The sequence below is a fragment of the Dermochelys coriacea genome, chromosome 21, assembly GCF_009764565.3.
Source record: "Dermochelys coriacea isolate rDerCor1 chromosome 21, rDerCor1.pri.v4, whole genome shotgun sequence".
In the NCBI taxonomy this organism is placed as follows: domain Eukaryota; kingdom Metazoa; phylum Chordata; order Testudines; family Dermochelyidae; genus Dermochelys; species Dermochelys coriacea.
Window position 1 is genome coordinate 2,677,414 of NC_050088.1, and position 25,239 is coordinate 2,702,652.

Genomic DNA, 25,239 nt, shown 5'->3' on the forward strand with positions numbered 1-25,239 from the left:
TGCACAGGTGTATGCTCATCCGCAGTCATGCAGCTCCAGCGTATACCATGCCTTTCACTTTGCAAACGGGGTCTCATGAAAAGGCTCTAGAAGCAGCAGCCACAGGACACCTTTGGAAAAATAAGCACTGGGTTCTCCTAACCTTAAAATTCTCAACTATCCTTTTACCAGTGGGGTTTGGCCAACTTCAACTCTATTTTGTTTTATCATCTAGTGGCTTCTCAGCATGTCGTCATCACTGAGCACAAGGTGGGGAGTGGAGTGGAGTGAAGCTGCCCAGATGTGTTCTCATGTTCTTATGATGTCCCTAACAATGGCCATACCAGGTCAGACTAAAGGTCCATCTAGCTCAGTATCCTGTCTTCCAACAGTGGCCAGTGTCAGGTGCCCCAGAGGGAATGAACAGAACTGGGAATCACCAAGTGATCCATACCGTCGCCCATTCCCAGCTTCTGGCAAACAGAGGCTAGACATCAGATACATTCCTCTACAGATTGTCACTCTGAGCTTCTACAGCTGTTGCAATGGAAAAGCATGGTGCCCTGTTCCAAAAGTGCCATGCCCCGGTTTTCTCCTTCTCCCATCTAGACTCAAGACTTTTCTGAGTTCTTCTCAAAGCTGGGGGGAAAAGGAAAACTACCAGAGAAGGGAATGCAGCAGACAACGTCCCCTTGGGCTGGAGTGGTATAACAGAAACAAAGCTTTTTGCCTCTTTCTAGATCCAAAAACACCAATTTAAACATCTAACAGCTTTCAATGCCTAAACAGTAGGGCTAATCCTTGGGTTACAGCATGGTGGGGTGCAACTGAAAACAAAACATTACCGATTTAGTAGATCTTCAGAAGCGAGAGTCTTGGCTGCTCCAGAACCTTAAGTTTACCACAAGCCCTGCTGATTTGACAGATGAAATATTAAAGACCAAGTAGCCTGCTATACATTATATGCTCTGAAGTTACCTTTTATTGGCACAAGAAATTTAGTTTGGAACAGCCTTCTTCAGAGACCATGCTACCTTTAGATACATGCACCTTTAATACAGACACAATTTAATAGAGTGCTAAATCATCTGAAAAAAGAAAAGGAGTACAAATCATCAGAAAGTAATTAGAATAACTGGCAAGCTTTAGCAACCACTGGTAGTCACCTCTGAAGTTGTGTTGCTATCGATAAGTGATTTGTTGTTAAAGGCATAATACAGATAGCCTAGGTATTGAATAAAGAGAGCAGGATGATGTGTGACAACATACACCTATATAGTATAAGTAAACAGGATCAGCATATTATTCTCCATTCGTTTTGTTCTCATGATCACTCCTGGCCAGTCACCTCTTTGTTTTTCCATGGCAGGAGGTTGGCTGGTTGGGATAATCATTCCTCTGCTTTCCCTTGGAATAGGGATGGGAAAGATCAACCAAAGTCTGCGGTATGATGCTCTTGTTTCCTGTTGCTCCTTCAGTTTCAACAGCTGCCTGCACATTAATAAAGCCTATGGTACACTACTGAACCCAAAGCAGAAGCCAGTTATGTTCAATGAGGGAGACGAACTAGGAACATTACTAAGAAGCATACGTATTGAGTGGGAGTATGTTTGGCACAAAGCACTCTTTATAATACTGATCACTCTTAAGACCTGTGATTTATTTATTTTGCCAGTATAGTAGCTAAGATGTCACTGGCCAAATCAAAAAGAGTTGGGGGAGAAATTATAAATCGGACAAGTGCCATGGGCCATGCAAAACTGAGAAGGAATGAAGTAATTTAATGCCAACCTATGGTCTCAGACTTCTCAACATAGCCACTTCATCTTGAGAAATGAAAAAATAATCTAGCTCAAAGTGCAAGGTAAACCTTGACACTCCATCATGTTCAAAGCCATTTCTGCATTGATTTAGATGGTTGCTACAAGGACATCCATAGGCTGAGATAAATTACAGTGTCCAAATCTAGAGGTTGCTTGAGAGCTTGAGGTAGACAAACCAAATTATTATTAAAAAGAAAAGGAGTACTTGTGGCACCTTAGAGACTAACTTTTTGTGAATACAGACTAACATGGCTGCTACTCTGAAACCAAATTATTATTGAGTTTGCTCCAAATGTAATTCTTAAAATTAGGCAATTGGGTGGTCAGTATCTGATCTCTGTATATAGCTATATGATTGGCTATGGGGAAATGGCCTGATTTATCTGTAATTCAGTGAACTGTAACCAGAGACTTTGAATTTTCTAGTTATGTATAACTATTAGTTTCTTGGCAGCTTCTTTCCCAATTCCCCAAAATATAGCATTGAGTCGAATAGATGAATTATGTTTGCACAGAATGCAAGAGTGTGTTAAAATATTGAAACTGGATACAATTGTAAATCTTCTAGGGACGAGGAGACTTTTCATGAACTATTTCCAGGAGCTTGAACTCTTGGGAGTTTAATCACTGTCTTTCTTTGGTTTTTTTATTTTTATTTTTTCCCTTCAAGGAAACAAATTCCTACAGCAGTCAGAATGTGTGTGAAATCATGTTACCAAGCTGGGTTTTATAAGCAGATATTGGTTATATCCAGAGACCAGAAGCTTAATCTGAATTTACAGAATCACCAAGTCATACTGAAGCTGCTGCTGCTATTTAAAGGGACACTACAAGAAAAACAATATACATACCATGCAACTGTCTTGTAATTGTAACACAAGAAATTGTCATTACGATCTAATTTACTTTTCACCTCATGGGGTATTTCCCTTTGCATCTCACATATTCCTGATTAGGTTCTGTTTTTAACCCATGCATTTCTATGGCATTATGTGCAAATGTTAAAGAACAACTGTGTAGCCCCAGGGGATGTGAATCAGAGCAGAATTTAGCCCTTGGGTTGCAGAGTGGACCAGCAGCATAAGTCGAAGAGGGCAGAGGTATTCAGACTTGTGGAGAATTCAGCCTTCACATGAGAGATTAAACCCAGCTCTGTTTTGCTCATCTCTCCGAGGAACGTCAACTGGCTGTTAAAGTTCTTATGTCAGGTCTGAAAAGAGGATGGAGACTCTTTACCAGCATGCCCTCTTCTCAGCGAGAAACGAGTTCTGATGACCTGAGTTTGCATACGAGCTGTATCTGCATGCAGCATCCGTTTGTGCAATCACTGCTCTGCCAGTATAGCACTCATTGCTTAGGAGAATGTTTTGGGATATCTAAAGTATTAAGGATGTTATATAAAGCCAAAGCTTACTCCTGTTGAGTAAATTTGCAGAAGTCTATTTGACGTGTCTGTTGAGGGTCACTAGGCTTGGTGGCAATCCTGTAAATACAATACAAGAATTTCTGTGCCTCCAAATTTGTGCCATTCACAGTGTTCTTGCCAAGGACAATAACTTATTAAGTGTCTGAACATATTTTAATCAGCACAAGTTTACCTTACATGACACTGAAAGTGTTTATCTCTGGGGTAGTCATGAACACCAATTGCTTCATCTCCACCTTGGGATAAATATGAATTTGCAGCAGCTAATCCCACGTGACCACTGTGTAATCTAGCAGCTTTCCATAGTGAGTGTGTTTGACTGCATTCTGCATATGCTCTGCTTTTATGGAGATGGGACTCTCTCTTTGTGTCTAATTGGATTTCAGTGCAACTCATTTTACTATGGAGCCAACCCGGAAGCAGCCCTTTGGTGAATATGTTAATTTATATCAGAGTTATTCAATTAGGAATTAATAAACAGACCAGGGAAAAGAGCTGGACAAGATGACAACCCCATTACAAAGGTGTAGAAGACACACATGATGCGGCAATCACTTGGAGGGTATCTCCTTGCTCATACTGAATTTTGGATGCTCAATGTTCCAGTTTCAATTAAGTTTACCCCATCACTCAGAACCCCCCTCCCCCCGTCTTCTAATCTCTCCTCATGCATCTATTGAAGCTGTTCACCCTCAAAAGACCCATTCCAATCTGTTCTTACTTCCACAGATAAGATCTTCTCAAACCGCCCAATGAGAAAGACCTCCACTCCGGATCATTCCTTTCCTGCTCCCTTCCTATTCTGTTCCCAGTTCCTTCACATGGAAACCGCCAGTCCTCCGTGATTCTTCCTCATTCCTGATATTTCAAAGTAGATTACCCTCTCCCTCCATCACACATTAAGATCACCATGCTGCAAGAACGGAGATATAAATACCAGGACAAATTGCTGATATTGCCCTGCAACACTGAAATTTCAAATAAATGTGCATGCATTTGCACGTAAACAGCTGGCAATGAAATACATTTTCTATTACCAGAGAATATGCACATGCCATGAGCTGGCATTGCAGAGTATCTGGTACTGGAAGGAGCTGAGTACTCCGAACTTTCATTAGCTTCAATGGGTATTAACCTAGCATAATTAGGGCTTTTGTTTGTGTTCCTAGCTAAAATCCTCTCAATTTAATCCTATTTAATAAAGTTTGTGTGTCTAATTTATTATAGTTTTCAAAATTATATTCTGGCAGCCTCCTTGATTAAGTGCTGTCCAGGATCTAAACTTGTATTTCCGTTGAGAACTTGGAGGGAAAAATGATTGCTGCATATTTACTCAGTTCAGGGGGTTGTTAAGGAGGGTTCACTTTGCACTACAGTATCTGCTGCTTAATGATGTGTGTTCAATGTAAAGACAGCTGGTATCAGTGTGTTGTAAGGGGATGCATACAGGACTGGTGAGATCACAGCAGATCAGAACTTTCATCTGCATCAAAGCCCCCGGATGGGATGTTACAGAGCAGGGTGCCTTTCCGGAAAAGGCTGGGGGAAGAAAAGCAAGTGGCTGCTGTGGAAACAACCGTGAGGTCACAAAGGCACAATTGTGACTTCAGGTGGGGAACGAGCAGCAGGTGCGGACAAGACTTTTAAAGAACCAAGAGTCTACATCAGTGCAAATGTCCTTAGTTTAATAAAAAGGTTAAGAGTTGCAGGAGATACTGTATAAGACAGGGAGGAAGAATAATTTCTAAAGAAGAAGTCTTTATCCTCTTTAAGAGAAGTAAATAGCTCGAAAATAGTAAAATACTGAGCAAACTTTTAAACAAATTGTGTGTAAAAATACACACAGAGTTGTGTACACACAAGTACCATAATTGTGGAGCAACAGCTGGTGATGTTTGTGTAATTTTGACGACCAGAAGACAGGTAAGTGATAGATGATAGGAGATTTTTAGTCTGGATCTCTAGCCAAGAACTCAGCTGTCTTTAAGCATGCAAATGTGTGCCCAGTTTGTGAAATTGCTTGCCTAATGTGCACGCTCCTTGATTCTGATGGTCATGGAAATAGCAAACGATGCATGTGCATACACGGCTGCTACTCTGAAACAGTTTTGCTTGCAACTCATTTAACGAATAAGTGCGCAAGTTGTAAGATAGTGAAATGTGGCCTTCAAAAGAGAATTTGAGTTTGTGAATCTGTAGAACTCATCAGCAAGTCCTAGTCCTTGCAGATAGTTACAGTATCAAAAAAGTAAGTATTGTCTGTAACATTAAACCAAAACAATGGTCGTGCCCTTTCAGCCACACTAGCCCCTCTTTCTATCAGCACACAGTGTTGATGACTGAAAAAATATTAGATAGGTTTTCCTACAACTTTGAAACAGAGTAAAGATTAGGATTCTATCCCCACCTTGTCCTCCAGTGCAGACAATAAGAATATAAGTGTCCTGAGTGTATAACCAAGAGTAGAATTATTGCCTTCTATTTACATTTATTTTACACCTGCCATCAGGGAACAAAAAAAGGAAAGACACTGAGGAGTCAATAGACACCATCCAAACTTAGTCACCCATACTTTTGGGGGTTGCAAAATAGAGTCTGGGTAAAATTTACAAGGTTATTTAGGCTCCTAAAGGTACAGATGGGTACCCAAAAGTGGCTTCACTGGTTATGTACCTAACTCTCATGAGTTTCAATGGGAGGCAGGTGCCTGACTTGCTTAGATGCTTTTATAAATCATGGTAAGCACCTATTTGCATCTTTAGGTGCCCAAATACCTTTTTTACAGCTAGTTCTCAGACACTTAGGATACTGAGGCTCTCTGAAAATCAAGGAGAAAAATCAATTTTACCCTACAATTTTTAGGGAGACTGCCAACAGTATTTCTCCTCTCTCTCTCTCTCTCTCTGTCTATTTCAGGAAAAGGAGCCTTGTGTTTTCAATCCTTCTTTAGAATAAATGTTTCTCCCTCTTCACCTGACATGTTCTGTGCACTAGAGTTATGGGTGCAGAGAGCTTTGGAGAACATTGGATGTTGTCCATGCCCTCATCTCAAAGAGAGGGTAGTCCCAGCCTCTGTATGTTTGTATGTGAATATCTTTACTGTAGAAGAGATTGTAGAAGAGACTGTAGTGCTGGCGAAGGTGCTAGACTAACAGAGACCGGGGACTGAACGCATCCGTTTTTCATCAGAGCAGTGGCTACTTGATTTCAGAACTCCGAATTTAGTGGAGTTTTTCAGTTGCCACTTGTTGATGTCCAACTTCTGCATACAATGTCCAGGAAATGTACCAGGGCCACAATTCTTATTTGGCTTTTACCTGTACGTCTTTATGATTTTTAAAGTCAATTTGAAATAATGATTTCTTTAGAAAGAGAGAAAAGGTGACCTTTCATGAACCTCTATGAGAATATCCATCTTTTAAACTTATCCCTCATCTCTGCAATATAAGGTAAAGTTAAAGCAATACCTTCATGTAAAAGATAATAGTTTGTTGCCATTCTGATTAAAATGAACCATTATGTAGCTGGTCTTCTGCGGCTCTTTCATTTTTGACAGCTTATAATGGGAGCTATAACAAGCTTAAATGAAAGCAGGGGTAAGCCAGGGAAAGAGGGTGCATCGATGGAAAAAGTTACAGCAATGACTTCAACTAAAACTCAGCTTCTCTCCTACTTTCCTTTTGATTTTACATGCTGTCTCAGTCAAGCCCTGTTTCTCTTCTCTGCTGGGGAGGCCAGTGTCTCTCATGCTGTCTGGATTGATAGCCTTTTTCTCTTTCATTTCAGAAATCTGCTTTCTGGATTAGCATATATTTGGTGCCTGAACTAGTTAGTCCACAGCCTTCTATCAGCTAATATGTCTACACATTCCAGTCCAGTGCTTTCCAGCAAGTCAACTTGGTGAAAAATACAAAAAGGGGCTTTTTCCTACAGTAAAAAACAAGGTATTGGGGAAAGCACACGATGTAGGCTAAGGGTCAGCACAGTGAAAGGTGGGGTTGTGTTCATGCCTCTGTTCAGACACTGTAAACCTTTCCTCTGTACTACTACTACTTAGGTGTGATATAGCCCCCTTCAGCCAGCTCTACGAGCATGTCTACACTTCAAGCTGGGGGTCTGGTTCCTGGCTGGAAGAGGAGAGCAGAGTACATTCCCATCCAAGCCCTAGGCATGTTCTCAAGCCAGTTATCCCATCCCACCTCTCACACTGCCATGGCTACACTCTGTTTTTAGTGCTCTAACTCCATGAGGGCTAGTGCAAATGCGTCTCCTTGAGCTCGGAATCACCCCAGCCCCAGATAAACGCATAGCTACTTCTCAAAACACTCTCAAACAGAACGTAAGTGTGACTGTCACCATTTTACTAAAGGGCAGGAGCCAGGAATACAAGGCAAGCGTCCTGAGTCCAGGCCCAGTATCTTACCCACTGGACCATACTGCCTTTCCACCACCTAGCTCCTGTTGTCTACAGGACAAAGGACAGAGCAATGCTGATTGGTTTAGAAATACAGCCGGGCTCAGGTGTCTGTCAAAGCACTGGAAAGAGGGCATTAGAAAACTATATTGGTAAAAGATGCCCAACAGAATCAGAAACCCAACACACAACATGAGCAATGAATGAAGGGAACATACACACAAAGGGTGAAATCTTGGCCCCATTGAAGTCAATGGCAAAACTTGCACTGAGTTCAGTGGGGCCAGGATTTGTTTTAATAATTTTTAAAACTACAGTAGAGCTGTTGGATCTCTCTATCATTCACTCTCCTGCTATTACTGGTTCATCTATCATCCCAGTATCTAGATGTAATATTTGCTCATGAAACAACGTTTTAGTACAGCAAATAGTCTTGTCAGTTATTGGCTTGGGGTTTAATGTATCCCCGAGACACCCTGATAATGACACATTTTAAGGTGAACATATTTTTAATTAGGCAAACATTCTCTAAAACAACACAAAATATTGTAAATGTTACCCTTGGAAGAGTAGAGAGCAAGAGAGAAAACCACATAATTAACCATGAAACTCAGGAGTATGTTGTACAGGGATATTGGGAGAGCTGAGATCAGACTAATGAAATTTACTTCACAAAAGATTGATGCAAAATGTTTGCCAGCAATTTTTTTTTAAAACACTGAAGTTGGTTTCAAAATGTTAGGAAGCAGTTTGCCAAAGTGAAAACTGCTTCTCGTCTTGTCTCTCCTTTTGAGCTTCCTGCCTAGAGGATTGAAGTCTGTCACTCTACATTGCAAGGGTTTTCCTGGTCCTGCTTGTATGTAGGGGGTTCGGTCAGGAAGCACACGATCTGGGTCTGGCAGAGTGAGTTCATCAGCCAGCCAGACAGCCTAGCGTAAGGTGGGGTGAGTTAACTTGTGCTTCTCTGTTTCAGAGATCAACCTGCTTTGTGTTTCTGTTTTGGCATTTCTCTCTGTTTTGGGGTTCTTGTATGTTATTTTGAATTCTAAGAATAAAGTAGTGTCACTTTGCAACCTTCCAGCAAGAGCATTTTATGTTTTTATCTAACTTCTCTGTTTGTATGCCAGGAAAGGACACAAACGAAAGCATGATCCAGTGGACATTTACACAAATGAGTAGCTTTGCTTATGCAAATAGCCAATAGACTTAATAAGACAAGTAGCTAATGTTATGGAGAAAAGGTTTATATCTATATTGCTTGTCATAAATAAGTAGAGAAGGCAGATAATAGGTCGTTTTTTGGACCAACAAATAGGTGATGATGCATGGGCTTTGGGGCCAGAATAGGACTTTTCTAGTATTTAGAAAAAATTCCTGAAATAATTCACTTCCTTTGCTGTGTCAAAGATGGGGGAAGCATAATAAGCAAACCTTCTTCCCATCCTTTCCCGAAAGCGTTACAAGCTGCAGGAGAGGCATATGAGGAATACTGCCAGTGTCCTTTCCATAACCCTTTGTGCACTGCTCAGAAAGAAAAAGAGAAGTACTTAATCCCTCCCACAGATGTCTCTCTGCTCATGCAGTAACTAAGGGCATGTCTACACTGCAAATAAAGATGTGTTCTTCATTTGGGTTAGCTAATCTGCATTATACAACCACATTAAAGAGCAGTGAAGACACAGCAATTCAGATTTTAACTTGGGTGAGCAGCACTAGTTGAAGCCTACAGGGGAGCCTGTGGTTCAGTATTTGAAGTTTTTAAGGCCTGGCTTGACAAAGCCCTGGCTGGGATGATTTAGTTGGGGATTGGTCCTCCTTTGAGCAGGGGGTTGGACTAGATGACCTCCTGAGGTCCCTTCCAACCCTGATATTCTATGATTTCCATGAGACACCATGAAAATAATACATTTCAGGATTCAGCTCAAGCTTCTAACCTGAGTGCAAATCTAGTTATCATGCCTTCACTGCTATTTCAACCCAATTTAGCTAACATGGGTTAGCTCACCCAAGCTAAGAATATACCTTTTTTTTCCCCCCAGCGTAAACACCCTTTTGCAGTATTTAGGGTATGTTGGAAAGCAAATATGACTACATTTTGAAAGGGCATTGTATTGATTCCTGTAAATAATCTAAATAAATAATAATTAAAACTCAGCAATGTTCTGGTATAAGCTGGACAGGTTTCCATTTTTGCGGTGGATACTAAACTATTGCTAAAAGAAAGGAACTTGAGACAGTGAAAAGATGGACCCAGGATGACTAAGCACAGCTTCTAGACACACTTCTTTTTCTATGATTCATAGCATCTTAAAATTACATCATTTTTCATTATGGGTGAAGTTGACCCACCTCAGTTTGAGGACCTATGTATTGCAGAAGCTTTTTACTGTCCCACTCCACAGAGGTGAATGTCATCCATATACACGAGTAACAAGATGAAGGGATCAGAGTAGCAGCCGTGTTAGTCTGTATTCGCAAAAAGAAAAGGAGTACCGGTGGCACCTTAGAGACTAACAAATTTATTAGAGCATAAGCTTTCGTGAGCTACAGCTCACTGCATCCGATGAAGTGAGCTATAGCTCACGAAAGCTTATGCTCTAATAAATTTGTTAGTCTCTACGGTGCCACCGGTACTCCTTTTCTTTTTAAGATGAAGGGCATGACAACGCAAATGGAACATTGGTCAGTATCCACTCGAGGCAGTGCATCATAGTGGCCAGAGCATTGGACTAGGCCACAAGAGACCTGGGTTTTATTTTTGGCTCTACCAGTGGCTTTATGAGTAGATCAAATAAGTCACTTCCCTGTCCCTGTGCTTCAGTTTCCCCATCTGCAAAATCGGGATATGATACTGACCTCCTTTGTGAAGTGCTCTGAGATGTGTGCATGAAAAGCACTATAGAAGAGCTAGGTATTATTGTTCTTGTATGATATTTGGATGTCTGACAGTCATATTATTATGCATATATTTTGAGTATTCTGATTAAGGCACTTGTGGATACAGGATGACATCCACATTATGAATGTGCTGGGAGTTAGAAGGGCTAAGGAGGTCAGGCTTTGGGGGCTCTAGGTGGAGCTTTGAATATTTAGGTGGGCTGGTCACCAACTGTAGGAAAGGCCATTGCCTCAATAGGGCTTTTTATGCTCGGTCTGAGAGCCAGTCTTTGCTGTCAGCACATCACCAGAAGAACGTTTCAGATAACACCAGTCATTAAAACGAGGTCTGCAAGAGGAATTATTGCAGTGAAGTAGGTCACAGAGAAATTGCTTGCCTGCTAAATAGGTTTTCATCTGTATTTTAAAAAGAGTGATTTACGTGATTCTCAGCGGGAAATACACAAGCACTTTCAACAAACAGACAGCTGGAGCTTGGGCAACAGAGTATCTTTTGTCTGATGCTAACTGTATGTGTAATATGCCTCACAAACTGCTCAGCTTCTTAACAAAGGATCCTCAACCATAGCATCCTGAAAATGAAAGTGGGCGTGTGCTTGGACTAAAGAAATCAGGAAAGTGGGGCTGGCCTGGTTGTGAATCAGTCACAGAGAGATGACTTTATTGATTTACTTTAAGAAGAAAGATTTGTATCTTCACCACCGATCCAGCTGTATAATAGCCACCTACCGCATGTAACTGCAGGTATTCTTTTTATTAGCGTTTCCCTACCTTCCCTTTCCCCCTACTTTTGTCCGCCATACTCATTGCAGCTTATCTCTAATAGACTATATGCTCTTCAGGGAAAGGACAGTCACTAAGGCCACAATTCAGGATTTTTGTTTTTTTTAACCTTTCCAAATGTGAAAGAATGAGGTATATATTTCCTTCTTCCAAAATAAAATTTCAAGCCTGGGAAAATGTATTTGGGGATGTTTTTGTATCTGAATTACCACACAGACACGGCTAATTAAAATGTTTGTTCTAGTGGGATTGTCAGCTCTTTGGGGTAGGGCCTGGCTTTTGTTCTGTGTTTGTTCAGCGTCTAGTGCAAAGGGTTCTGGTGCACGACTAGGGCTCCTAGGCATGATACTAATACAAATAAAGAATAGTAATACAATATTTCAATGTATACCAGTTAATTCTGGCAAATCACCCTTAAGATTTCACTGCTTGATCTAATTCATTACAGCGGAGCACAGTAAGCAGAGCTGTTGAAATAACACAGATCTGAACTTTATTGGCAGTGTGGGGTGGGCTGGAGGGGGTTATCTAGGCTATTAGATATTTCAGGTTCTCCCAGTGCTTGTGTCAATGCCTGTGGCAAGGGGTCCTGGTTTCTAATCTAGTTGTAGGATTGCACGTTTATTTGTCTATTAAACTGCAACTAGGATAATTTCATGGGAGGGAAAAAATCATCAGGAACAAGGGAAAGGGAACACAAAAACAGCCTGCAAAATAGATGCAGGAAACATGTCTGCAGCAGGAGTCTCCAGCAGAGCATCCAAAGGTGATTCAAAGGCAAGCCTGGAGCCCAGGGAGTCTGCAGAGATTTCAGGAGAGCGTGGGAGTACAAAGACTGCCTTTAAACTGCTTCCCTGCACCTTAAAAGGAAGGGAGGCAGGAGGAAGAAGAAACTACAGCAACTGCTAAAGGAATGTCAAGCAGAGCATGCACTTCCCTTGCCGTGAGAGCCCTGCGGCTACTTTGGATTCTGAAAGGAAAGTGCAGGAAAATAACCGGGGGATTCAATTGGGATTCTGTGGACACAAGATTCAGCATTACATATAGGTGTGCATACAATATTTACTAAAAACCCTGGGCTTTTCTAGCCTCAGTCATCTTGGAGGACGCACCAGTGTTTTGCAAACAGGGATCACTGCACCCACCACTGAAATGTGCCCCCTCTAGGCTAAAAAGTGGCAGCTATTTAATATCACATATTCTAGTCTGTACGGGTTCCTATACCATGCTCAGCACTGTAGTACCTTAGTGCTTTTCAGCAGTGCACTAAGCAATGTGCTTAACAGCTGTCATGTGTGGTTTGTCACATTGCATAGCAGCGTAGGCCAGGAAGTGAAGAATACAGCATCCAGTTGAAAAAGTGCTGGCAGTTACCCAGCCTGGAGTCTGGCTGGGTCACTGATGTTTTTGTGCATTCCTGACTCTTTCAAAAAGTACTCTGGGACCTTTAATGGCCATAAGTAACCAGAGACCAGTTTAAAGCGTCATTTAAAGGATGGCAGGTGCACAGTGTTCCTTTCCGTCATCTAGGGGCATCAGTTCAGTCTCAATGCAAAAGGAAGCATGCTGCCTGCTCGGAAGTCAGCACCACTTCCTTCAGCATCTTGGATGTTCCCTGCAGGCCCCCCGCTGAATGCTGGCCAGGCTTAGCTTTGCTGAGATAGTAACACCCCAGTGGTTGCCTGTGGTTTATCTGGGTAAAAAGAGAAGTGCAGTCGTGTCTGCTGCTTTGCTGTGTGGGGATCCAAGTTTCAGACTGAAGCTGACACAGGCGGAAGGGACTGGGACAGAACATGGAAAACCACTGAATGCAGGCTTCACCTCCCTTTCTCTCAAGCAACTCTTCTCCAATTTGGCAGATGCTCAGAGCAGCAGCGACAGGTGTGAGGAAAGCTCCTTCTAAGTCCTTGGCGTGGACAGAAAGGCGTATCCTAGAGAACCTCACAAATTACAGCAGCCCCCAATATACCAACTTCCATGACAAGTGCGGATGTTGGGGTCTGTTAAGTCCCCACTAGGTAAGTGGATCTTCAAACTGTAATGTGGGTATGTTTTTTCCACACAAGGGGTTCTGGTTGGGAGAGATTAGTGTTGGCACCACGTCAGTAGATGAATTTAATCTTGTTATGAATATTCAGCTGCTCTCATGCAGTGACCGTTTTCCTTGGAGCCTGAAAACTGTTGTGGCCACAGCAGGCCAGATGTGGGTTATTTCTCTGTAGTCCTTCTGGCTCTGAGCACACAGAAACAATTGGGGGAAACTCCAGTTTATGGGCAATGCAATTTATTTTATGATCAAATTACACCAGGGTAATGCCGCCTCTTGCATTAGACAATTCAGTTCCAGTAATTGCTACCCTGGGGGTCTCTTCTCCTCTCCATATACCCAGCCCATTTATAACACTAATGACAGTAATGTGAGAGGAGAGGGAGGATAATAGACCTTAAATAGAAGCAACATCACGCTGGAGGAAAGAGAGGGCTTTGCTTTTATATTTCTATGTCCAATTCTGGGCATCACACTTTAGGAATGATGTAGACAAATTGGAGAGAGATTCCAGAGAAGAGTAAAAACATGGTAAAAGGTTTAGAAAACCTAATTTAATGAGGAAAGCTTTAAAAACCTGGGCATGTTTAATCTTGAAAAGAGAAGGCCAAGGCAGGGTCTGATAACAGAGTATGTTCAGGGCTGTCATAAAGAGGAGGGAGATCAATGGTTTTCCATGTCCTGAAAGTTAGGACAAGAAGTAATGGGTTTAATCTGCAGCAAGGGAGATTTAGGTCAGATAGTAGGAAAATCTTTCTAACTGTAAGGTTAGTTAAACTCTGGAACAGGGTTCCAAGGGAGGTTGTGGAATCCCCATCATTGGAGGTGTTTAAAAACAGGTTGGACAAACATCTGTCAGGGATGGTCTAGGGTTACTTGGTCCTGCCTCAGCTCAAGGGGCTGGACTTGATGAAACTCAAGGTCCCTTTCAGTCCTGCATTTCTGTGATTTTTTATGTCTCAGTTGAATATGAACCTATAAAAAATAGGTGCTGTAATGTGAGCTGGGCACATTGGATCATTTTCTCAGGTGTGTGTGCTCAATATTGTCTGTCATACTTGAAAGTGCATCTTGTCTGCATGCACAAACACCACATATTTCCATTATCAGATGCACCAGCAGTTTGACACTTGTGTGTGAGCACATGTGCAACTATCGAGTTAGCAAATGTAAAGGCATGCTTTTGTGTGTGAAAAATGCATGCAACCTGCAAATAACTGGGGCGGGGATTGGGGGGAGGGAATGAAAAGGATTTCACTTTTCTTGACCCAGACCGTTAGAGGCAGAACCTGAAATAGAACGAACGAGGCCTTAAACGCAGCTCTCTGCCATGTGCACTGCAACAATCCTGCCCTTACAAATTATATACAATCAGTCAAGTGTACAAAATGCACTAAGCAAAAAAGGTTAAAATATCTGGAGGTAAAGAAAAAATGTCTGAAACTCTCCAAAGTACAAAAAGGCAGCATCCCCAAATTAAATCTGGATTTACTGAGTAATCTCCTGGGTTGTCTAGTACAAGTGATAAGGATCCTCTAAACCCTTCAGCTGCATGAATTTGTTTTATGACAGACATCAAATTAGGATCCAAATTTCTTCACTCTTGAACCATATTAGGTGTATGTTTCCTCAGCTGCCTCCTGCTCACTCTGGCTACACTAGCAAGGTCTCCTGTAATCTTAACCAAATCCTGCATGATGCATGGAGCTCATCATTGTGTTAGATGGAACAGATGAAACAAGATTCCTTCTCTGAAGCAACTAATATCTATATACCAATGTTCACATCTACCCCTCCTCTTTACTCACTTTTGTGTTTGGGAGCAATTTGTACTATGATTTTTTTCTGCCCTCCCCCCATTTCCCCTCATAACAAATGTTTCTGGCAGCCAGCAGGACCATAATTCAAGCAAGATAAGGCCTCGGATTGTCGCTTTTTTAGTTCAAAATATTTAACAAAATACGGTATATAAATCAAACTCTACCCTCCAGCAACAAAGTTGGGAGAAATACTGTCAAGTATTTCTCTTCATCTTAGAATACAAGGAGTGTGAGAAGGGACTGGAACAAGCACAGATTTTTAAAGGAAAAAATCTTTACCTTGCATAATTCTCTCGATTTATATTTATTAATGAGTAACCAGTTTGGGATCTGAGCATGGTATTCCTCAAAAGTCTGCCCTGAGGAAAGTGCTTGTGATTAAACCAGATAAATAAAGGATGAGATTTCCAAAACCAACTTGCAGGCTGTAATCACAATTTCCATTATATTATTATTCATTATAACAATTTAGGAGTTTAATACAATCAAAGTTGATGGGCTTAGATTGTAAACACTTTGGGGCAGTGTCTGTCTTTTTATTGTATTTGTACAGCGCATAGCACAATGAGGTTCTGGTCTATGACTGGAGCTCCTAGACACTTCCACAATACAAATAATAAATAATAATAATGCACATGATTTTCCAAAGTACTAAATTCCCATTGACTTCAGCTGGTCTAGTGTTCAGCACTGCACATATCAGGCACTGTCTAGTCTACCAATGCATTTATGCCTCTCTCATAATTGTGGTATCTGAAAGCCTGGATGTCAATGGAATTACGCTGGGTTTATACCACCATTACCAAGAACAGTATTTGACACTAAGATATTTCTTGTGACTCTAGCACATTTGAACTGGACACCGAGGGAATAAATATGGACCCAGACACTGGCAGTTTTAAAGACTCACTTGTCTGACCTTAATTTCACTTTTTTACTTTTTGTATTGCATCTCGAGAAACCAACAAACACCCTTCTGCCATGAATTCAGGGTGACCATAAGAGAGAGCTGCCCTCTCTGAGCATTTTGGCAGCTGAGTTCTGCACGAATCTGAACACTCGCAGGAGACCAGCAAACAAGGAGTTACCATGCCATGAGCAGGACACAATGAAAAGCACGTCAGAAAATCTCCATGTGCCAGAGAAACAGCACAGGTCACAGGCTATGAAGATTTCGGAGATGGAAGCATGGCAACAATTTTAGTGTCTAATTAATACTGTCCTCAAGAGAAATCAGAACTGAACATAATGCCAAGGTTACTGGCCATGGGAAGAGGATGAACATGAATGGTCAAAAGCAAACAATCATGGAGCAAAAAAAATAAAGCCTTGCTGAAAGGAACCAATAAAAAATAGCCTGGCCTTATCAGTGTTTGATCATGAGATTTAGATATTCAGCTTTGTGCATTAGAAACAATGAAAACCTGATTTCATCCATGCAATATGGAGTAATGAAGGCCTTCTCTCACCTGTGTATTTGCTGTCCTGGGTTGGTAGCTCCATAGGTGGTACACAGGAGGAGAGGCTGTGGGGTCTGGGACATTCAGTGTGAGGCAGGAATTCTGTTGAAGAGCTGTAGGGCCTTGGGTCAGTTCCTTAACCTCTCTTTACCTCAGTTTCCAGATCTCTGAAATGGAGATAATAAAGTCCCTCTGTCATATGTGATGCGGTGAAGGTTGAGTAGCTAATTGACTGCAAAGCTCTGCGAGGTTGCACAGTTTAGCACCTCAGCCGCTGCAACTCCGAGTAGCCTGCGGAGCTGCACAGATTTTTACGATCTGAAGATCTGACCCAGGAGATGCCTGTCTCGGTCACCTGTCCTGGGGAGCGTCTGAACACCTGAAGTGCCATATAGCGTGCTGTGGGGGCCATATCCTTTACGTGAGGGAAACCAACACTCCATGTGACGTTGAAAACTAGTCCTGACCTATTTTAAATATTTTAAATAAAAAGTGCTGAAAATGGGGCAAGAATCTCTCTCTCTCTCTCTCACACACACACGGTTTGGTTTGTGCACTGATTGTGTGAATGTTCATATGTGAAATAAAACTGGTTTCTATAGGCAAAAAAGTGTCATTTTGACAGGAAAACAAAGTCTGAGGTAAATTCTTAAACATACAGGGCTTTACCAAGAGTAAGTATTTTGCTAGTTTTTCTGGAAAAACAACATTAAAAAAACAAAACCAAGAACAACCCACAATGTGTTTGCAGGAAGCAAGGATGAAATTCACTACTACCAGTGAAAACACACAGAGCTCACATTTGAAATCTCTCAAAGGGTGAAATTCGCTGCAGTGCAGATGACCTGAACAAAGCCTATGCACCACAGAAGTCCTACTTGAGGCTTGTTTTGAAGGTGTTCTTTGTGCTTGCCCCTTTGCACAGAGATGAATTTTACCCAAAGTGGAAATGAAATCTCTGTGTGCAGCGACTCCAATGACTACCCATTAATCACAGAGTATGTGTCACACCACAGGAGGGCTGGTAAAGCTAAGAACGCTGATGGCCACTGAAGTGGGACAAAGCCCTAACACTAGCAGACTTTATATCAGGAAAGAGCTCGCATAGCTTTAAACTGTGCTAACTCTCTGCAACTTCACTCCTGTCTGGTTTCATACCGATAGAAGAGGGGAGAACATGACAAATAACACAGGCAAGAGGATCAGTGAAAGTCAGAGCTGTTTTTAATTCATTAGTCAGTCTGAACATCAAGGGTCCAGGTGATTAGTTCTGAAAAAATTCGGGCCATTAAGAAATATTTCTATATCAGTTCAATTCAGTGCCCAATATACGTAGAACTAAAACCCTGGATGGACTTTAGTGGTATCTTCTCTTTTTACTCCTGGGATAATGCATTGATTTATTTCTTTGCTATATCCTCAAACCCTGGGATCTGAGTGTGCTTATTAAAAATACAACTCAATTGGACATTGGATTCATTTCAGTTCATACCCACTCAGCTCTGTTTAGAACACGAAGTACATAGATCAAAAGGAAAAGAGAGAGGATCCTGAAAGACCATCATTCATTGTTTCAGTTTTTCTCCCACCTGCACCACCCTGGTTTTATTCCGCACTCTGTCAAACAGGGACCATGGGGTCAAATTCTCTGGTGTGCTACGTCCACTTTGAACTGCTCAAGCTGGCCAGAAAAGGCTAGCAGAGCATTCCCCATGTGTTGAGGAACACTCCACATATGTAAAGATGGCAAGAGCAAAGTAGCTGCCTTCTTCACCTGCAGCATACAGCATGCTGGGGACAGGGAGGGATTTCCTGGTGGCTGACCTCTCATTGCTCCTAGGCATTGTTCAGACAGGTGAGAATCTATCCCCATGTCTAGCACATTCTATTGCTACCACAATAATAAATACCAGACACAGGAACAGTAAAAGATAGAGCTGTCTGGAGACTCTGGGTGAAATTCACCCCGTCCAGCAGGCCAGCCCAGGCGCTGTGCACTGCTCAGATCCCACAGACATGCCCACTCCTTTTGTTGGCCCCCTGAACAGGGCTGAATTTCACCCCAAACACACAGTGCTGCAGTCTTGTGTGGGGCCCAGTAGGCTGGAGGTGGACCCTGTTGCTCCCTGGCAAGCAGCGCTGGAGATGCCTCTTTAATAGCAATGTGCAAGTTAATTCCAAGAAAAATAAATGGGTAACTCATTGGGACTTTCACCAAATGCCTTCTGGTCTCTAAACCCTTGCAAGTGCCAGGCAAGCTACAACAGCAGATCCACTAGGAACCCCACAAAGGCTTTTCTCTGAGCCAAATATTGTCTCTGGTATGCTGCATCCTTGTTTGTACTTCCCTTTCTTTACTTTATGTGCTTTCTAGTATGGATGCGTTGCACACAGCTATGCCCTCGCAGTCCATGTTTCTCATGCTTTCCTGCCTGTCATTATCTCACTCTACCTTTCACGGTCTCTTTTATCCGGGCTCACTTCCAAGCCTTTTTGCTTTGATCTGGCCCATTAAAGTCAATGATCTATTTTGGGAGCATCACTTCAAATGCCTTCAGATCCTTTCTGCCATCTCCCGAGTCCACAGTGCAGAGCCACACATGGCTGCTGCTGGAGGTGCTTCCTATGAAACTGGCAGAGGCCATACCCCACTCTTCAGGGATTACTTTGGTGTCTCCTGAGTTAATTCCAAGCCAATAGAACTCCTGATATTTCAATGGGAAAAGAAGCAAGCAAAGACACACCACCTGGGGGAAATTATTTTTAACACGCTTAATTCCTCAGCGATAGTATAAATCAAAGGAAACTAAAGAATGCTAATCTGGCTTCCAGTGGCATGGCTGGATTGGGTGGACACTTTACTGTTTACATTCTATAACCTTGGCTTTATTCCTCAAGGTGACAGCTTGGATGAGTTACATTGTGATTTGGAGCTGGTATTTTTTTCATCCCCTAAAAATGTCTTACATTGGATGAGGCATTTTTTATGATGTCCCTGGAGAGATTTCTAATAGCATCTTAGCTTTCTAAAAACTATTGTAGTTTCATATTTATTCTGAAAAGATTATTTAAACTATTCATATTATTATGCATTGTTATTATTGTGCCCAGATACGGATATACCATTATGTTCAGTTCTGCACAGACAGCTCCTTCCTTGAAGGGTTTACATTACAATCTAAACAGACAGGACAGACAAAAGGTAGAAGAAAGTACGTCTCATTATCCCCATTTCTCAGCTGGGGAGCTGAGGCACAGACATATTAAATGACTCGACCAGGGTCACACAGGGACTCTGTAGCAGAGCCAGGAATTGAACCCAGATTTCCTGAGTCCCAGTCCAGTGCCTTCACAAATCCATATGAAGCAAGACCCCAATTCTGAATAGGCCCAATGGTCTGTCTTCATGGATCCAACTGCAGGTTTTGGCTTGGAGGCAAAATTCATCCAGGCAATTAATGATTTGTTAATGAGCAACTCCAACTTGCTTACTCTTTTTTGGAGCCGGGTGGATAATTCATAAAACGTTTATTCAATAAATGTCACCTCTTTTTCAGTTTGTGTCTTGCCCACAAAAGCAGATCTTGAATATTAGTCATTCAAAATTATTCATCAGATAAGTCAGGCACATCTGAAAAGAGCAAGTTTGCCATTGAGTGGAGCCTCGTGAAACCACACATTGTGCTCCTGAGGTGAGATGTCCTGCATGGGAGGCGTCTCCCCATTATCATTTCTCAGTTAGTCCATTCCAATAAATGGACACTCAGGACTAGCTTGGGCCGTTCACTTATTGAGCTGAACAGGGAAAAATGGGGAGGTAATGGCCTGCCGCTCCCTGGATCGACCCCCCTGGATCTTGCATCTGGGTCTGATACAGAGCACTGGTTCCCTGGGTTCTCCCCCCATGCAAGCAAATAGGCAGGGTGAGTGCAGAGAAAGGCAGGAGGGGATGGAGTCTTGGCTTGTCCCTTCTCATTCAGAGTAGTCAGGTTCAACAGGGAAATAAACTGCATCCTTTCTAGGAGAGCTGTAATTCCCTCTCCTCTTCTCTCCTCCCTCCACCCCGAGAAAAAAGGGAGGAAGGGAAACAATAATGTAACATAATGTACGTATGTAATAAATGTAAACAATAATGTAACAGGAATACAGTAGTATCCTTTTAAATAATTTGAGAGCCCTCTAGCTGTGCTCACTGTGTTCTAGGTAATGGTCAAAGCCACAGTGCATCTATACTAGGCCTAGCCTGTTTGCATTCAGCTAGTAAACATGGTTATTCAGAATGTAGCTGCTCTTGTGATTTCTTCATAGCTTTTCAGTTCCACCAAGAGCCAAATACACAACAAATAGTGACCCACTGAGCCACAGTTCCTTCTGTGGCAGAGCAATTAATGGTTCCCATTACTCAGGGTATAGCCTAAAGGCTTCACCTAGCCCTACATGTACCACCAACAATTTATTACAGTGGAATTCAATGGAAAAGCTCCTGGCCAGAGTCATTTTCACAGACAGCATTTATTAATTGTTTAATATTCAATAGCTGAATAAGATGCTGCTGTGCTCAGGAAAACACTTCATTATAACGGAAGGCATTGTAATGGTAAAAGGCCATCTCTGTGCTAATACAGAGTTCTTTCAATAGCCAGAGATTAGTGAAGTGGTTTGGACAGTACATGACACATCCTTAGTAGGTCAATTTACTGTGCATGCAACGAGAAATTGTGCTAAAAATTATTGCGTCCACAGAGAGAAGATTGATCGGGGGGGGGGAACAACCCCGCCCCCAAGAGTAACTTGAATTTCAGCCCCAATTGTCACTTGTCTGACTCAAAGCTGGATTCTACACAATGGGGTCCACTTGGCAGCATAGGAAAACAATGACAGATATGCTTTAAGAGCCAGGCTCACAACATAAGAGGCTGGGATGGGCATTAAATGACAAACGGAGTTTAGCATTTCCTATCAGAGAAGTTGTGAGAGTTTATTTTCTAACTAAAGGGATCCTTTTAAAAAAGTAAAGTCAATAAAATGTTAAACGATTGTCAGGAAGATTATGAATAAAAACAGAGAAAGAACTAAATGAGACCTCCCAAAACTGATATGCACACTTTTCTCACATCTTCTGTTTTTCTCACACCCACAAACTTGTTCTCTCACTCATACCTGCCCTCACTTTCTTATCCACACTCACACAACCTCATGCCCTCAGGTACTTATTTACTCATTTGCATATAGAAAAGGAGTACTTGTAGCACCTTAGAGACTAACAAATTTATTTGAGCATAAGCTTTCGTGAGCTACAGCTCACTTCATCGATGAAGTGAGCTGTAGCTCATGAAAGCTTATGCTCAGATAAATTTGCTAGTCTCTAAGGTGCCACAAGTACTCCTTTTCTTTTTGCGAATACAGGCTAACATGGCTGCTACTCTGAAACCTGTCATTTGCATATATTCATCCTCATTCACTCATCCACAGATTTCCTTTCTAAACTGTCATTGCATTCAAGGGGATTGGAGTTAAATTCATATCTGTTGCTAGCCTAGCTTCGCAAACACTTGGAAATGTGGCCTTTTGAGGCATGCAGCCCTTTCGGAAATGTTTGGAAAACACAGCCCTATAGTTCTCATTTCTACTTGTTTCCCTGTCAGCATTCAGGACCCACCTCACCGTGAAATGGTGACAGTCTATTTGAGTCGGTTGCTTAAACTGTTTTCATACTGAGCGTGTTTATCTTCTGCGAGCAAGCCAGAATTTCCATAATAATTTGCAAACTTTTTTTCACCCTGTACCTTCTGTCCTTGTAGGTCTGCAGATGTGAGAAATGGAACATTAGTCTCAACTTTTTGTTCCTCTTATCAAATTAAATGATTATGGGGACAAGATATTCATTGGAGTTTGCTTGTGCTTATATCCTGGTGTATTGCAAGATGTGGGTTTCTGTTTTCAAGTGCTCAAACAGCCTGGTCTTAAATTCATTATTGATTCTCTGTACCTTTCTCCAGGGATAGCTGCAAAGCAGCCAATGTAAAAGCTTTTATTTATGATACATGGCACTGGCAGCGCAGGATACTGATTTAAGAGGATTCCAATTTATAACAATTATTCAACCACAAACACACCAATGTTTAAATAATAATCAGGGTCTACATTTCAGCCCCTTCCTGCAGAGCAAGATTGACAGTCCATTTCTTAGCATCACGCGCTCTGGAGTTTCATTGCAACATACATAGAATGGAACCACAGATGGACAAAACTCTAAGAGCTAGGAGAGGCAACATTTATTTCACGTTGAGGGAAAATTGACCCTTGGGTAGCTTTCTACAAGGGGATGAGTTTCACTCATCAATGAGCACTTGTTCATACGTTTAGTCCCATTGTTTGATGCATGCTAATTGTATGATGGCTATTGAATTCAATGGGACTACTTACATAAGTGATCACCATTCTGAGAATGGCACAGTCCAGCCCAGAAGCCCGATTCCAGGTTGGACGTGCTCCTCAAAAGTTCTGCTGCTTATCTGAATCCTCTCTAGAATTTCAGATCTGAAAAATTGGTCGGGATAGCTTTTGAGAACAGGTTACCTTGTAAGGTTTTGCTTCCTGGATCTGCAGGATTCAGAGGGTATACCAAAAAGGGAGAAACAGTGGGGATGTTTGGAAAATATTAAGCAACTTTGCAGAACCTCGGAGAAGTTTTGGTTTGAGTGTTTAGCTATGATTGCCTGGAGAGGGATTGCTACTTCAATTGATTCAACTCTGTGTAGGTCAAATCCCCTGCTGGTATAAATCCACATAGCTCCATTGACTGCCAATTTCCACCAGTTTAGGATTTGGCCCACTGTTCGTAAGATCAGCCAGCATTCTAAAATAACAGTGACAGCATAACCTCTTAGGGCACCTTTTGCTTCAAGACACTAGATGGTATCTCTTTGCGTCAAAGTAAATCTGTCCTGGCTCATATACTTGTATCCTTTCCTAGCCAAGAGGTGGGATGTAATGTCACTCATCTTGCTGTCCAGCCAATGTCAATAATATTATGATACAACAGCATCTGAGGGTGAATCTACAGCAATGAAAATGAGCATCCATTGGTGCTAGGATGCTCTCCAGAATAGGAATTCTCCAAAAAGGAACATTCCAGGACTAAAGTGAAGAAGGCACACCCACAAGCTTTAACACGCTTCCTGTCCTGCAGGAGGAATTCCTCTAAAAAGGTCCTCCTTTCCTTCAGGGCAGGATGAGGCTGCAGGACGATATGGGGAGAAGGAAATCAGCAGAGGAGGGTAACAGCCTGTTTATTTCCTTGTGCAACTACATCCTCAATAAGTGTTACCCTGCTTATAAATGCCCAACAGAATTCCCCATGAGGCCCTCAGCCTCAGTGTCACAAACACCTTTTAGAATAATACAGATTTCAGAGTAGCAGCCGTGTTAGTCTGTATTCGCAAAAAGAAAAGGAGTACTTGTGGCACCTTAGAGACTAACAAATTTATTAGAGCATAAGCTTTCGTGAGCTACAGCTCACTTCATCGGATGCATCCGATGAAGTGAGCTGTAGCTCACGAAAGCTTATGCTCTAATAAATTTGTTAGAATAATACAGTAACTACAAAAAAGTTATTTCATTTAAGGGAAAATACATTCTGAATGAAAGCAAGGACAGAGACAGGCCAAGACAAGACCATCTTCAGAGCTGAAGTTGAAGTTGAAGAGCCAGAGGACGATTTATCATCATTCATGCAGGATTTTTAAGCACATTTCAGTATTTTAAGGAGCACTTGGATTTTCAGATGATTGTTTTCCACTGTGCTACATGGCCTAATGGCTGAACTGACAGAGAGAGACATGTTCACAGAGGAAGTCACTTTCTGTAGAATTAAGGCCCCATTTTGAACAACTTCAATTTATAACAAATGAATCTGAAGAAAGAACTCCTCCCCCCCCACACTTTTACCCAAAAAGAAGAATTAAAATTAAATGGAAGTGCTGCGTGGCATGCACGCCACTGGAGGGAATCTGAATGAGTCGTGTTTTAGTATGTCAGCACAGCTTGAAAGAGCAGAGAGGGATATTTGATATTGCAAAATTTTACTGTTTCCACTTAAAGGGAGATGCTGGTCCCCAGTACATTTCTCCTAGATTCCAATGCCAGAAGGGGCCATTGTGATCTAGTATGGTTTGTATGATACAGGTCAGACAACTTGCCCACAATAAATCCTAGAGCAGATCTTTTAGAAAAAACATCCAAACTGGATTTAAAAATTGTTGGTGATGAAGAATTTACCACAACCCCCAGTAAATTGTTCTAGCATTATTGGAAGACGCACTGTGCTAACACACTTCTATTTCCCCATCATTCTTAATTTTCTTCTTCTATCTAGTGCAAAGAATGAGAGAGAGATCCTTCGACTGACATGTGTATGCAGAGATAAACATAGTTATAGGCATAACTCTAAAATATGACCATGGAACACACTGTAATCTCTATTAATGAGAATGAATTGCAGGGCTTATAGATGGAAGCAATGTGACTCCATATAATTTCCTTTTCATACAAGGATGGACATGATGTTGTACTTCCCCTGCAATGTAT

At 41.8% G+C, this 25,239-nt stretch overlaps 1 long non-coding RNA gene across 1 annotated transcript in view; it reads right to left on the bottom strand.

Annotated features, from left to right (window-relative positions):
- Positions 1 to 1,151: 1,151 nt before the first annotated feature.
- Positions 1,152 to 25,239, bottom strand: part of LOC122457158 — a 159,160-nt gene continuing 135,072 nt past the window's right edge. Inside the window, exons 2-3 of the long non-coding RNA XR_006276541.1 lie at positions 16,660 to 16,817; positions 1,152 to 1,470 (exon numbers count right to left, since the gene is read on the bottom strand). This is a non-coding gene — a long non-coding RNA (uncharacterized LOC122457158). The remainder of the gene's footprint in view (positions 1,471 to 16,659; positions 16,818 to 25,239) is intronic.